This window comes from Malania oleifera, chromosome 3 (assembly GCF_029873635.1).
Source record: "Malania oleifera isolate guangnan ecotype guangnan chromosome 3, ASM2987363v1, whole genome shotgun sequence".
Classification (NCBI taxonomy): Eukaryota; Viridiplantae; Streptophyta; class Magnoliopsida; order Santalales; family Ximeniaceae; genus Malania; species Malania oleifera.
The window spans coordinates 19255501-19272819 of record NC_080419.1 but is presented as its reverse complement, the minus strand read 5'-3'; the positions used below and the strand labels follow the sequence as shown (position 1 = coordinate 19272819).

Here is a 17319-nt window from a genome sequence, read left to right as displayed (position 1 = left end):
AAACAAAGAGTATTAGTCAATTTAAAAGGCTTCGAGGAAGAGGGAAAAGACATAAAGCCAACATGTGTGACTTGTAAACTTGAGTCATCGCCAATGACAACCTCATTCATGCCATCATACTTCGAGTGAACAGAGAGATTGGCAAGATCAGAAGTGATGTTTTGAGAAGCAGCGAAATCCACAACTGTAACGCTCCGAACCCGAAAACCCGGTCTGGTGCATTATACCCGATTAACAGTGTCTTGTGGCACCCCGAACCCGCCTTGTGGGATCTGGGTGTCACGTCATCCATTTTCCTATACCTATTATTCCATTTATAATTATGCAGCGGAAAACATAACTAAAATTCTAAATCACTATAATACAAGAGTTTTTTACACCTATTTACATTCCAACATAGATCATATAATCCACCTGTATCCACATATAAACATAACTCCAAAAACATAAACCACAACTCCCAGTATTCACATTCATCCATTTCTCATATGACATAAAACATAAAACATAAATTTGTACATCCCAAAATATCATCAAGTTTACACCCTTTTCCTTCCTTTCTCTAACTCAAAAATGCTATATAATCCTGAGCTCTCTAAGCTTGATCTCGTGGAGGTCCTGTAAAAGATAAATTTGTCTTCGGATGAGACACATCTCAGTAAGGGAAGAAACAATATATTAAAATAGTGTGTGGCCAACTTGAGATTTGTATATAACATATAAAAATCATCATTTACATTTAATCATAATTTCTAAAATCCTTTCCTGAGTCTAATCAAACACACACAAGGTATTTTACCAACGAGATTTCCTAAGGATTGGAGTGATTACTCGCCCATACAAGTAGCACCTCTCTGCTCTGATACTTTAGGCAACTTGAAGGTCATAACTGAAGTATACCAGGGTACTCACCTTACTTAGTAAGCCCTCATGTGAAGAAGTAATCTCGTACTCACACAATTCATACAATGGTTTACCAGCAAAGGCTCCTAAGAATAAAAAAATCTACCTGCTCATACAAGTAGTTTCCCTTTGTCCTAGTACGTTATGCAGCATAAAGGTACATATGATACCTACTAACACACTTGCCTTTCTCAGCAAGCCCTCAGGCAAAGAGTTTGCCCCGCCCGTATAAATATATATCATAATAGCGTGAATACTGATACTGCAATATACAATTCATTCTTACTTTACTTGGTATCTGTTATCTCTTTTTATACATCTTTTCATGTTCTCAACAGTTCATATTACATAATACACTTTCATAGTTCACATTACATAAAACTCATATAAATTTTACATTACGTGGATTTCATGTAAAGTCCAACTGTAACGACCCCAACCCACCACGTGGCTCGGGGTGCTACTTTAGTGACATCTATGTACCTGATACCTTATTCATCAATATAAAACACATATACACAACGAAAATAAAATACAAAATCCCCAAATTACAGTACTAGAGTTCTAACTATCTTTATACACACATATATCCATTATCACATAATTACAACCCATAAAATTCCACAAAAATAAACTCTCTGTCCATACACACTACCTACATAAATTTACACCACTAGTCCGGCTCCTCTAGTCTGCTAGACCCGATCTTTGGGATTTCCTAAAAAGTTAGTTTATAAAGTAAGGGTGAGGCACAACTTAGTAAAGGAAAGACTAAGTTAATGTCAGTATGTGGCTAGCATGCGTTTAGTGTATAGAAAAATACCAGTTCACTAAGTAAATAAACACATTTATGAAAATATTCTTATTTTACACTCAAACTCACAATTAGCCGAGGATAGGGAAGATTGCCCACCCATACAAGTAGCTTCCCTCTACTCTAATACCATTACTGCTATTATGGCAATCACCTTTCTCAACAAGCCCTCGAAATTATCTTTTTAATTATTCGTATTCACATAAATTAACAGATATGCATATAAGACACTCCCTATGACAAACACGTTATTTACTTCCTCCATGACATGGGTTTTGCGGCCCGAAGGCTGGACTAAACCTAGGTGATCAGCCCAAATAAAGTCAAAAAAATAACATCCTCTGCAAACACATCTGCAGACATCCACAACAAAGCTGTAGATCTGATGCCTTTACTTCAACCTCACGTAGGTAGTCGGCTGGACCCCCTACACTCTAATCCAGAACAGTGTGGGTGCACATGGTCTAACTAGAAACAATACTGTGCTCACAATACCCTGGTCCCCAAAGTTCCTAAATAATGTCATGCAATTTAGATAATAGAAATCACCATTTAAAATGTCAATTCACATATATTTCTTGTTATTCCAAAAATCTGGCCCCTAGCTACAAATACAATCCGACTCATAGTCGTTTAAATAAAACCCCAGCCCTTGATCGTCAAATAATAATCCTGGTCCTTGGCCAATCAAACAATACCTGGCCACTGGCCTTTATTTCAAAATCCTACATTTTTCACAAGCAGTTCCAGTATTTTTCACAACAATTCCAGTATTTCACAAACAGTTCCAGTATTTCGCAAACAATCTCAAATCCAGTTAAATAATAAATCCTACCAAATAATCATCAGTCACATAATTTCAACATTTAAATATAATCATATAAACAACCTAACTTTCCACCGTTTGTTTTTATTCAAAATATTATATCATATATCCTAAGTTTGTAACATCCATTTTGAACGGTTGGTTTTCGAAATAACCTTTAAATTCTTAAATACATAAATAAATAAATAAATATAAAAATTCAATCAATTCATATTTAATAAAATTCTAACTTAATTTAATCCCCTTACCTAATTACTGAAAAGCCTGATAAAACGCCGGCCTACGCCCCACGGCGTTCAAAACCCCTGAACCCTGAAATTCAAACTTAACAACATTATTCATCATAATCCCCAAAGTAACTTTCCTTAAAATTCCCTTAGATTCTGAATACTCTAAATAGCCTATAAAAAGCCTAAATTATTAAACTTACCTCGATTTAGGATTGGTACCCTAGAGCTCCAATTCGAAAACCCGCTCCGACTAGATTATAGAGAATCTCCCCACAAATCTTCTGGTAATTTCTGTTCATTAATTGGGCTTAAAATTTATGAAAAACTGAGATAAGAATGAAAATTGGTCATACCTCAGGAGATATGCTTACGTCGCTCCTACAACAAATCTGCTCCAGTAGGATTGTCAGTGGCGGTGAATGGAGCCCAATGACATTTTCTGATTTCCAATCGGCCGAATATTAAAGAAGAGATTGAGGAGAGTGGGAGAAGGAACGGAGGAGTCAAAGGACTTCTGTGCGCAGAATGAAGAAAAGAAGAAGAAAAAGGAGATGTCTTCTTCCTAAAGGATCCTGAGATCCTTCAGGTTATAATATATATATATATATATATATATATATATAAAATATTTTATTATAATATTATATTATTATTATTATATCATATCATTTAATTAATAATAATTATTATTTAAAATTAAAAATTAATTTTATTTTATTTTAATTTTTTTAATTAATTAATTTATTTATTTTTGGATCACTACATTCTCCCGTCCTTACAAAAATTTTGTCCTCGAAATTTGTTAACTATTACCAATCACATTCCTAACTCATTATCCCTGTCTGTAGAAGAGTCGGTAGCCACCCACATAGTGGCCCCGTCCCACGTTTATTAACTACCCTCACTTATGGCGGAGGAATACTGTGGTTACAATACTGCCTTTGAGAAATTACAATATCTATAATTAAAACTATACACAACAAACTACACAACCTACTATAATCTCTCCGTATACAACCATACCCTTACCCGTCTGGCATTAGCCCTCGCTGAATAGCTGTGGGTACTTCTGGCGTATTTCCGTTTCTAACTCCCAATAAGCCTCCTCAACTGCATGAATTCACCATAACACCTTCACTAATGGTATGTTCTGGGTACGCAGTTCCTGTATATTCCGATCCAGAATCTGAATTGGTACCTTCTCGTATGCCAAAGCATCCCCGATCTCCAACGACTCATAACTGATTACATGTGAGGGGTTTGGAACATACTTCCTCAACATGGACACGTGGAACACTTCGTGTATCCTAGATAGCGCTGGGGGTAATTCTATCCTGTACGCCGTCGAACCAACCCTTTCTAGAATCTCAAGTGGCCCAATGTATCTAGGGCTCAACTTGCCATTCTTTCCATACCTCATCACCCCATTCATCGGAGCAATTCTCAAGAATATCATATCACCTATCTCGAATTCTAGCTCCCGTCGGCGAGTATCCGCATAACTCTTCTGCTGAATTTGGGCTATTTTGATCCTTTCCCTGATAAGCTCGACCTTTACAGAGGCTTGCTGAACAAGTTCGAGCCCCAAAATTTGCCGCTCGGCTACTTCATCCCAGTACAACAGAGATCGGCACTAGCAACCATACAAAGCCTCATATGGTGCCATTTCAATGCTGCCCTGGTGACTGTTATTGTACGCAAACTCAACCAACGGCAGATATCAGATCCAACTACCCCCAAAATCTAACACACATGCTTGTAGCATATCCTTAAGAATCTGAATGGTTTGTTTAGATTGTCCATCCGTCTGAGGGTGAAATGCAGCACTAAAAGTGAGTTGTGAACCCAATGCTCCCTGTAAACTCTTCCAGAATCGAGAAGTGAACCACGAATCCTGATCTGAAAAGATGAACACAGGCACGTCATGTATTCTGACTATCTCCTGAACATAGAGTTTTGCCAGCTTAACCATGGAGTAATTGGTTCTAACCATAATGAAATGAGCAGTCTTCTTCAATATGTCAACAACTACCCATATGACATTCTACCCATGCAATGCTAAAGGCAATCCCGATACAAAGTCCATTGAGATATGCTCCCACTTCCACGTAGGGATGCCTAGTGGTTGAAGTGGTCCCGCTGGCCTCTGGTATTCTGCCTTCACCTGCTGACATGTCAAGCACTGACCCACAAATTTATCAATTTCCCTCTTCATGTTGCTCCACCAGAACGATTGTTGTATATCTCTATACATCTTCGTGCTACCTGGGTGAACAGTCTAGAGAAAGTGGTGAGCTTCCCCCAAAATCGTCCTCTTTATCTCTACGTCATCTGGCACACACAATTGAGTGTGAAATATGAGAACTCCATCCTCTGAAACATTAAAGTCTTTGTGCTGCTCATCTGGTATCTTCTCTACAATCTCCATCAACTCTGCATCTTTCAGATGAGCTGTTCTAATTCTCTCCTATAAAGTCGGTTGTACCACCAGACTAGAAATGAACGCCAAATGATTTCCTTCTACCAACTTTACACCCAACCTCTCCAATTCCATCATGATCTAGTGCGAAGCCATAACTATTGAAGCTGACGTACCCCCAAATTTCCGACTCAACGCATTGACTACCACGTTTGCCTTTCCTGGGTGATAGTTAATGGTGCAATCGTCATCTTCTATCAATTCAAACCATCTGCACTGCCTCATATTCAACTATGGGTGAAGAAGTACTTGAGACTCTTATGGTCAGTAAAGATCTCGCACCTTACACCATAAAGGAAGTGTCGTCGGATCTTCAACGCAAACACAACTGCTACTAGCTCCAAGTGGTGCGTAGGATAGTTCTTTTCGTACTCTTTTAACTCGCGAGACACATACGCAATGACTTTCCCCTGCTACATTAGAATACAACCAAGTCCTTTCTGCGATGCTTCGCTGTAGATTATAAATCCACCCTCACCTGATGGAAGGGTCAACACTAAGGCAGTGACTAGACGCTACTTCAACCCCTGGAAGCTCTGCTCGCATTCGTTGATCCAGTCAAACTTCACATTTTTTCTCGTGCTTCGTGTCAAAGACCTTGATAATTTAGAAAACCCCTTGACAAATCGGCAATAGTATTTGGCAAGGCCTAGGAAACTTCTGACTTCTTGCATGTTCTTTGGCCTTGCCTAATCAGCTACAACCTCTACTTTGCTTGGATCCACTGAAATCCCTTCCCTAGATACCACATGACCTAGAAATGCGACTTGCTCTAGCCAAAATTCATATTTCTTAAGTTTAGCAAATAACTTCTTTTCCTTGAGCACCTAAAGTACTAGTCTCAGATGAGCTTCATGCTCCTCAGGGCTCCTCGAATAGACCAAAATATTATTTATGAGCACAATAACAAACTGGTCTAAGTACTCATGGAATACCCTATTCATTAGATCCATAAATACCGCTGGAGCATTCGTCAACCCGAACGATATAACCAAGAACTTGTAATGGCCGTATTGAGTCTGAAAAGCAGTCTTCGATACATCATCCGATCTAACCTTCACCTGATGATATCCAAATTATAGATTGATTTTAGAGAAAATCTGTGTACCCTGAAATTGATCAACCAAGTTGTCAATTCGGGGTAATGGATACTTGTTCTTCACCGTTACTTTATTAATCTCCCAGGAGTCGATGCACATCCTCATCGACCCATCTTTCTTCTTCACAAACAACACCGGTGCATCCCAGGGCAATACACTTGGTCTAATAAACCCCCTATCTTGAAGCTCCTGTAGTTGCTCCTTTGACTCCTTTAATTCAGCCGGAGCCATTATGTATAGGGCTTTGGAGATTGGTGCTGTCACTGGGATCAGATCAATTGCAAATTCCACCTCTCGATCAGAAAGCAACCCCTGCAAATCCTCTGGAAAAACATCAGAGAACTCCCTTATCACTAGGATGTCTTCTAACTTGAGCTCCTCTTTCAGTGCTTCCTTCACCATTGCAAGGTAACCTTGGCATCCCCCCAAAAGTAACCTCTTCGCCTGGATAGCAGAAAGGATCCGTGGTGCTAACCACACACATGACCCAACAAATACAAACTCCAACTCCCTAGGAGGTCTGAATACCACCTCTTTCCTGCGACAATTAATGCTCGCGTACCTGGATGCTAGCTAGTCCATGCCTAGAATAATATCAAAACCATGCATATCAAGGACTATCAAACTAGTAGGCAGCACTCTCCCTTGAATCTCTATTGGATAATCGCTAATCACCTTGCTATATATTAACACTGACCCAGTCGGTGTGCCCACTACTAACTCAGTCTCTAATAGTTGAACTTCTAACCCACATAGTTTAACAAATCCCCGAGACACAAACGAGTGGGTTGCACCTAAATCAAATAACACAACAACACTATCCGATAGTATGTAAATAAGATATAACCCGACTTAGAAATTTCACATTTAACACAATTAAAGAAAATATGGAATAATGGAATTGATGTAATATACGAGTTCTAATTTAATAATTCATATTCCAATTCTATCACAAAACCATTAAGGTAAAAATCTCCATCCTAACATTAACTTCACACACATACCCACTCATCCTAACATTCCAACCTAAATTTTCCAAGTTCCAGTCCCCTAACCCAGAAACAAAACCATCGATGGACCGTCAAAGGATTTCTCCCTCCAAGCTTTCAGACCAAAACCCATATTAACCTATCCAATCCTATCCCTATCTTATCTCAACCTATACTCTGGTAATTATCAATTCTCAAAGTCTGTAGAACCTAGCAAACCTAGGCTCTTATACAACTTGTAATGACCTCGACCTGCCACGTGGCTCGGGGTGCTACTTTAGTGACGTTTGTGTACCTGATACCTTATTCATCAAATATAAAACACATATACGTAGCAAAAATAAAATAAAAAATCATCAAATTACATTACCAGAGTTCTAAATATCTTTATACACAAATATATCCATTCTCACATAATTACAACCCATAAAATTTCACAAAAATAAACTCTCTGTCCATACACACTACCTACATAAATTTACATAGTTAGCCCAGCTCCTCTAGCCTGCTAAACCCGATCTCTGGGATTTCCTGAAAAGTTAGTTTGTAAAGTAGGGGTGAGGCACAGCTCAGTAAGGGAAAGACTAAGTTAATGTCAGTGCGTGGCCAACATGCGTTTAGTGTACAAAAAAAATACCAATTCACTAAGTAAATCAACACATTTATGAAAACATTCTTATTTTACACTCACACACACAATTAGTTAAGGATAGGGAAGATTACTTGCCCATACAAGTAGCTTGTCTCTGCTCTAATACCATTACTATTATTAGGGCACTCACCTTTCTCAGCAAGTCTTCGAAATTATCTTATTAATTATTTGTATTCACATAAATTAACGGATATACATATAAGACACTCCATGTGGCAAATACGTCATTTACTTCCCCTATGGCATGGGTTGTGCGGCTTGAAGGTTGGACTAAGTTAGAGTGATTAACCCAAACAAAGTCAAAAAAATAACATCCTCTGCAAACACATCTACAGGCATCCACAGCAAAGCTGCAGGTTTGACGTCCTTACTTCAACCTCACGCAGGCAGTTGGCTGGACCCCCTACACTTTTATCCAGAACAGTGTGGGTGCACATGGTCTAACTAGTAACGGTGCTGTGCTCACAATACACTGGTCCCCAGGGTTCCTAAAGCATATCATGCAATTTAGATAATAGAAACCACCATTTAAATATCAATTCACATATATTTCCTATTATTCCAAAAACCTGGCCCCCGACCACAAATACAATCTGGCTCACAGTCATTTAAATAAAACCCCGGCCCTCGGCCATCAAATAATAATCCTGGCCCTTGGCCAATCAAATAATACCCGACCACTGGCCTTTATTTCAAAATCCTGCATTTTTTATAAACAATTCCTGTATTTTTCACAACAATTCCAGTGTTTCACAAACAGTTCCAGTATTTCGCAAACAGTCTTAAATCCAATTAAATAATAAATCCTACCAAATAATCATCGATCACACAGTTTCAACATTTAAACATAATCATATAAACAACCAAACTTTCCACCATTTTTTATTATTCAAAATACCATACCATATATCTTAAGTTTGTAAAATCCATTTCGAACGGTTGGTTTTTGAAATAACCTTTAAATTCTTAAATACGCAAATAAATAAATAAATAAATAAATATATATATATATATATATATATATATATATATATATATATATATATAACAATTTAATCAGTTCATATTTAATAAAATTCTAACTTAACTTAATCTCCTTACCTGATTCCTGGAAAGCCTGATAAAACCTTAGCCTACGCCCCACGACGTTCAAAACCCCTGAACCCTGAAATTCAAACTTAACCACATTATTCATCACAATCCCCAGAGTAACTTTCCCTAAAATCTCTCTAGGTTGTGAATACCCTAAATAGCCTATAAAAAGCCTAAATTATTAAACTTACCCCAATTTAGGATTGGTGCCTCGAAACTCCAATTCGAAAACCCGCTCCAACTAGATTTTAGCGAATCTCCCCACGAATCTTCTGATAATTTTCGTTCGTTAATTGAACTTAATATTTAAGAAAAACTGAGGTAAGAGTGAAAATTAGCCTTACCTCAGGAAATATGCCTGCGCCGCTCCTATGACAAGTCCGCTCCAGTAGGATTGTTGGTGGCGGTGAGTGGAGCCCCACAATATTTTCTGTTTTCTGATCAGCCGAATATTGAAGAAGAGATTAAGGAGAGTGGGAGAAGAAACAAAGGAGTCAAAGGACTCCTGTGTGCAGAATGAAGAAAAAGAAAAGAAAAAAGAAGGAGACGTCTTCTTGAGATCCTTTACGTTATAATATATATATATATATATATAATATTTATTATAATATTATATTATTATTATATTATATTATTTAATTCATTATTATTATTTAAAATTAAAAATTAATTTAATTAAAAATTAATTTTAATTTCTTTTATTTTTATTTTTATTTTTATTTATTTATTTATTTATCACTATACCAACCTACGTGGATCTCATGTAAAGTCCACATTACGTGGGTCTCATGTACAGTCCAACCTACGTGGATCTCATGTAAAGTCCACATCACGTGGGTCTCATGTCATATATATCATCTGCAACAATCCACATTGCGAGGATCTCGTGTAAAGTCCACATCACGTGGATCTCATGTCATATCAAGCAATACACATGCAATACATATTTTTATCACATTTCAGTATTCTCAACATCTCATAAATGTACATATCACAATTCATCACATAATTTCCATTTTACTCATGCCACACAATTTAGCAGTATATTTCAAATATGTTTTGTAAAATAAGCCAACCCTCATTTCTTATTCTTATATTGAAATTATACCTTTAATTTCTTACGTAATTATCCTGAAAAATCTTTCACTTTTATCTATCCATTTTCGCATATACATAACTAATAAAACAATCCTAGGCTCAGAATACGTAATTTAAACAGTTGACATTTTAAAACCATAGAAAAACATATACACGTATATTCATAACATATTTCATTTTTCAATTAATTCATAAAAATCTGATTTGATATATATTCCCCCTTACCTGCTTTCTTGAACTACGTCAACAGGAATCCCCAAAAGATGTCTGTGACGCTCACCTTGACCCTAGTTTAGAAACCCTAATTTAATTAAATAAACCCCACTAAGCTACTATTTCTACATTTTCTCAACTTATAAACCTTTAAAAATCCAAAATTGCGAATCTTAACCCTTAGCTTAACTTAGAATCGTTTCCTAAATAGCTTAGTTTAGAAAACTGCTCCACTAGATGTGTAAAGAATCTTCCCTAGAACACCGTAGTGGTCTCCAATCGTTGATTCGGGCTAAAGTTGGGCCGAAAAGCTAGAAAGAAGGGCGAGGAAACGTCTGGAGAGAGAAACAAATGGAGGAAAAAGATTTTCCTTCGCCAAGAAGCTTCCTCAACCCTTTTATACTGGAAGTTGCCACGTGGCCTCGTCGACGAGTCACCGAAGGATCTTTATCAATGAGGAGATTCATTTGTTAATGACTTTTAAAACTTGAAATTTGTTTATTCGGGATCTTCTTGTCGACGAGGAATTGAACTTCGTCGACGATCTTTTCAAAACACTCGTCGACGAGGACATGTAACTCGTCGACGAGGTCTGTTGTTCTCTTTCTTCCAAAACTTTGCCTTTATTCCTTATTCATCTATTCCATTTATAATTTCCTTAATTATTTAATCATTAAAATTTTCCGAGTCGTTACACAATCCACTTTTTTTCGGTGGACACATTGGTAGCGGCACAATTTATAGACTTTACTCTTGAAGCCGAGTACCAAGTCTTGGCCGAGTGACTGACTTTGTCACACAAATGACAAATGATCTGGGGCTTACTAGACTGCTCCCTGCGATTATTGCGTTTAGAGTTGGGGCGATGCTAACAAGAGGAACTAGAGTTGGAATGTTGGTTGCGGTTGAAAGTGGAACTAGGAGTGTGTCCCTGAGTGGAGTTTGCAGAAGGCAACCAGGACAACAATGGATGCGTCAACACGTTGTAAGTAACTTTCGTGGCCAACCAGCATATCATGAAGCTCCTCAAACATAAAAGAAGTCTCATGCCCAAATAGGCGCTGCAATCTCATGGAACTTAGGGCCAAAACCATTGAGGACATACAAATTAATGTCATTCACTGAGATGGGAGAGTCAATCACAGTAAGTTGTATAACACAAGTGTGTGAACAATTTACGTACAATCGTTGCAACTTGGACCAAGCATCATAAGCAATGGTTGAAGTGGCATGATTGGCTCGGAGACAGATGCAAGGATGGCGTGAAGGATTAGCTTATCTTGCTGAAGCCAATGCTAGAAAGTTGGATTGGAGACATCTGCAGAAGATGAATCACCAGAGGAGGTGTTGGGAGAAAGGGTTCGTAACAGACAAACGGTTGTACCGTCAAGATAGCCTTGAAGGTCATAGCCAATGAGTAATGACGTCAATTGGGTGCGCCAAGAAAGGAAGTTGGAAAGGGTAAGCTTCGAGGGAAGCTGGGAGTCGACATTGATGGCAATAAGAGGAGATTTTCCACTGCCGGGAGTGTGGGTTGTGACAACATCGGACCTAAGGAAAACAACCTTTAGGAAAGGAGAAAAAAAAAAGCTCGTTAGGGAAAGTGCTCTGATACCATATAGAAAATGAAGAACACTTTCATTGATGTAAAGATGTCCTATATATAGGACTTGTACAAGATATATTTGTTACAAATTCAAAAGTATTTAAATGCTAAATCAAAGAGATCCTAGGCTATCAAATACAAACAACTATTCAAGTAATACAACTGAAGAATCCTAGATCGTCGCATACAATCAGATAGTAGCAAATCTTCAATTGCTATGATTCTTGGCAATTCAACAACATTAGTAACCATCGATGGTTTGCTCACAGCAAACATTCTGTCTTAATTCATCGAAGCAACTGTCGAGGGTTTTATTGAAACCATCGATGATTTGCTGGAAAACGACACAATTTCCTTAGTAGAAACAACATATCCAAAAAGTAAAAGTTACCAAGATGAGAATGCTTAAATAGATTAGTGGTATAACATTGAAAAATAAATTAAGAAATGAATACATTCACGGTAATTTAGGGGTAGTACCTGTAGAAGATAAGATAAAGGAGGGACTACTCAAATTGTTTGGGCACTTACAATGTAGGCCATATAATGCATTAGAAAGGAAGAATGGATTACTATGAGGGGCAGTAGAAGGGGTAGGAGTAGACCTAAAACAACTTGGAATGAGATAGTAAGGATTTAATAACCCTAAATTTTTTGAAAGAAATTGTCCATAATCGCATAAACTGACGAAAAAGGATTCATGTATCTTTGGTTTTGTTTTTATTGTGTATCCATAATATCCATATGCACGATTGATCTTAGGCATCTAAAATTTTTTTCTTAGAAGGATTATTCAGGAATTAATTTTAACCATTTTGCCTCCTAACATTGAATAAAGAGGGGCAGCCTGATGCACAAAGTTCCCGTGTTTGCAGTCATGCGGGATATAATGATCCCAAAAATATGTATACGATTAAAGTATAATAATAATAATAATAATAATAATAATAATAATAATAATAATAATGATAATGATCATTAACTTAATATCAATACAAATGTGCTTTTCTATAGGATCCTTGATTCCATGTTTCATGTCTAAGAAACACCTTGTCTTAGCGAGTGCACAGAGACCATTGCGACTTAGTCGCCCCCTAGAGGTCGGCCTGGTCAAAATGGAATTTCATAAGATAAACAGGGTAGACATTGTTTGCACGTAAATAAGTATATATATATATATATATATATATATATATATATATATATAAAATAATGTTTTGACTGACATAATTTGTAGAAATATATGATAATAATAATAATAATAATAATAATAATAATAATAATAATAATAATAAAATAGGTACCCTATGTGGGGCCCATTTGATCGGGTAGGGCCCACATGAGTCTCAGACTCGAACTTGTATAAGCATATCAACTGCGATCTTCTTGTACCGAAAGTCTTCATGTAATCCATATGTACTTACAAAGAGTTACAAACTAAAGTATGTTTTGAGTGCATGTGCTTATCCGAGGATTGAACCATAGGACATAAGTTGACCAATTCCTTTCTACATCAGTGTCCTTGTATACACTTTATAAATCTCGCAATATAGGTGATCATTCCCACATCTAACGTATGTGGGGCCAACAAAATCACGTGGAGACCACATGAGTTCCGAAGTTATGTGGGGCCCACAAGACCACGTGAGGCCCAATTGAGTCCCGAAGTTATGTGGGGCCACAAAATCATGTAAGACATATTGGAGTTGTGTGGGGTCTACATGGGTCTCGAAACTATGCAGGGCCCACAAGACCGTGTGGGGCCCATAAGAGTTTTGGACTCGAACTTGACTCTTACTCTACTCATTCTACTGTTCACACTTTCTTCCCAAATAATATGTACAATAAATATATATAATTAAATATAATAATAATATATAAAACAAAGGAGTGTCGGCAATCCAATTGTAAAACACATCACCCCACATCCCACTACATCCCACATGTCATCCCATCTTTCACCAATAATTTGAAAATATTAAAATTAAAATTTCACCTCTCTCCCCACACTTTTGAAAATGTAATTTTCCTCTCCAAAACTTTCCTATAAATAGGAAGCTCTCAACCTTCATTTTTCACAAAAAATTTTCAGGAGAAGAGAATGATTAATGAGTGAAAGAATTAGTGGTGGAGGGAGAATTTTTGTTATAATTAAAATTTTCACTCACCCACTATTTTCGATCTCGTTTTCAGATATATTCATTATGACCGTCTTACAAGATTAAGTAAGGGTAAGTAAATTTGATTATGTTAGATTTTTATTTAAAATTTATACTCGAATTTATTTGTAAGTAAATTTTGATTATATTAGTTAGTTTCATAAAATTCTATTGAATTTATTTTTATGCATATTTAATTATACTAGTTTTATCTTTAATATACTTGTATTTATTTTGAGTTAAGAAATGTTCTAAACCCTCGGGTATTTTACATCATTAATTTTTATTTAAGAAAATATTTTTAAACATGAAAATCATGTGACATGAGTTTATTTTTATGTTACATATTTTATGAAAATATGAGTAAGGATGACATGAGTTTATTTTTATGTTGCGTATTTCACAAAAATATGAATAAAAATGAGATTTTCATGATATTATTTCAATTGTATAAATTATATAATAAAATATTTTCAAAACCTCTTATGACTCAGACGATAAAGAAATTACGAATGTTTGGTACCGTAACTTAAAGTTTAAATGGATTAGAATGCATCCACATTATTTACAGAGTGGTTATGTATGGTAATGAATTTCTCCTGAGTGCACATCTAATTCCAGATTAGGACTTAATAAGAAAAATCTCACTTAATGATTATGTACGTTGATTTAGTTTGACCGACCAGCCAGTTAAGTCTAGTTTTCGTATCACACAATCCGATCATGGGGGTAAACATGACTTACGACTAACAGAAACATGACTTATGACTAACAAACTTAAGAGTGATTTTTTTTAATAGTATATATATATATATATTTAATTACATGTATAGAACTATTGATGATTTGAAGGAAAAATATATGTTTATGTGAACATGACCATTTTTGTGCCTAAATGATGATCTAAAGGAAACGTGTAAGAAAAATTATATATGTATATAATTAAATATTATAGTTACAGTTTTAAAGTTAAAAGTTTAATTTAACAATTATAGTATATGGTTATAAATTTTACTACTGCAGTTGATGGTAAAAATTTTATGTAGAAATTTTTAAATTCACATTTATTTTAAAAGCAGTTTTGAAGTTATAATATTAAATATTATTTTATTAAAGTATAATATTATGAAAGCTTATTTTGGCCACAGACTAATAATAATTTTATTTACTTATTAAGCGTCGTCTCACCCCAATCGTTATTTTACGTTTCAAATAATTTGAAGTATACTAGAAATTTGGCATAACAAGTGTATGGGTGGGAGTAGAAAGAGTATAGTAGAATAAAAATTTAGTACAATAAAAATTTAGTACAATACAATTTAGAATATGTTTGTATATTTTAGAATTTTAGAAATTTTCATTTTAATAATTGAGACATATATTTGTAATAAAAGCTAATTAGTGTTTTGGTAATGAAAATAATTTAGATTTATATGCGTCCGCTGAAAAAATTTACATGTAGGAACCCACTCGGGTTCGGGTCCTTATACGGGATCCGAGAAAGGGACAGACAACAATGAGTTTATAGTATACAGTCTTATCTTATATTTTTGCAAGAGGTTGTTTCCATTCCTCGAACCCATGACCTCCCGGTCACACGGCGATAACATTACCGTTGCGCCTAAACTCCCCATCACTAAATCCATTGAATGCATGTTTTATTTCTCTTGTATTTTTTGAGAAGCACTTTTATGTGGGAGTATTTTTATTTAAACATTTGTAATTTTGTACATAATTTTTTGAAGTTTGGATAAAAAATAATATATTTTAAACATGTCTCATCATATTTTTTTTAGCCAAATAAATGCCTAAGACTTTTTATGAGACGGGTCAAATAGAGATTAGGAGACAAATATCAATCATTGCCTCGTTCATGCTTAAAAGGTTATCATCGCACTCATAAGCGCAAGTGGACTCTTTTTTTTGTTTGTTTTTTTTCCCTACTTATAATTAAAAGGTTAGTTTTTTCAACTTCTACTCCACACTCAAAATAATTTAATAGTGAAAAAAAATTGTAAACAAATACCATTTAAAAACATTATAAACAATTAAGCACATAAAAAATTAAATAAGAGTATAATTTTTAAAATTAATAAGTTCCAAAACACTTTTTAAGCAAACATTGGCCATCATCAGTCAAATTTTAATTTTAATTTTAATTTTTTTTAAATAAGTCTCCTTTTTAAATTTAGAAAATATTAGGGAAAGGAAAGAAAAATATCAAAGAATCCACAATTTTCTTATTTGATTGTCAAGAAAAGTGGGGAAAAAAATAAAAAAAACAAACCAAATCTATGAACAAAATTTAAATTTTGCACATCATTAATTTTGTTTTTTTCTTAAGTTTTAGTCATATTAAAATAAATTTTTATTTTTGATATTATTTAATAGGAAAGAAATATAAAAGGGAAAATGAATTTTTTTTTTATTTTTTATTTTTTTTCCTTTTCTTTCTCCCAAGAAAATTCCATAGTCCAAATTAGTAATGGAGAGTTTTACCGTATGGGTGCCAGTGGGACTATTGATATTTCCTTCTATAAAATCTTATCATGGAATATTTTATAGCGGATTGAAATTAGAATAATATCTAAAAGCTTGGAACTAATTTTCACCTCACTTATTATATTCGTGTAAATAAATAAAAAATATTAATTTTTTAATCACTTCCCATTTTAATTTTAGAAAATATATCACCTAGTTGAAAAAATAAAGGCATCGATCCGATTTGACAATAATATAACTTTTGTATTATAAAATTTTTATCTAATACTTGATTAGAACACAACGCCTATATGTTAGGAGATCGAGAATTTTAATTTTAAGACAATTGAGAAAACATTTAAGATAACAGAAAATAAGTTAAGAGAAATGGGATTAAAAAATTAAAGAACGAGATGTAAATATTTTAAAATTAAATATGCAAAAAAGCGGTTAAATCATGAAATTTCATATACATTATTTTGCCAAATTTCAGGAAGGTTAAAAATATTAAATTACTGATATGTGCAAAGGAAAGACATTTATGTTGGACCTGGGCCGGAAGGCCCGGAAGAGTGTGTGTTATGGCATAATGGGCCGTCTGGCCCAGTTCAAAACGTTAGTAAGACAAACAGTAACACGCATATTGTTCCCCCTTTCCGGCCTTCTCTGATCTCTTC

At 35.1% G+C, this 17319-nt stretch overlaps 1 protein-coding gene across 1 annotated transcript in view; it reads left to right on the top strand.

The window, feature by feature from the left end:
- Positions 1 to 17257: 17257 nt before the first annotated feature.
- LOC131152125 (uncharacterized) overlaps positions 17258 to 17319 on the top strand; it is a 740-nt gene continuing 678 nt past the window's right edge. The window contains exon 1 of the mRNA XM_058103783.1: positions 17258 to 17319. This exon is cut by the window's right edge and continues 275 nt beyond it. The gene's annotated coding sequence lies outside the window, so the exon portion shown is untranslated.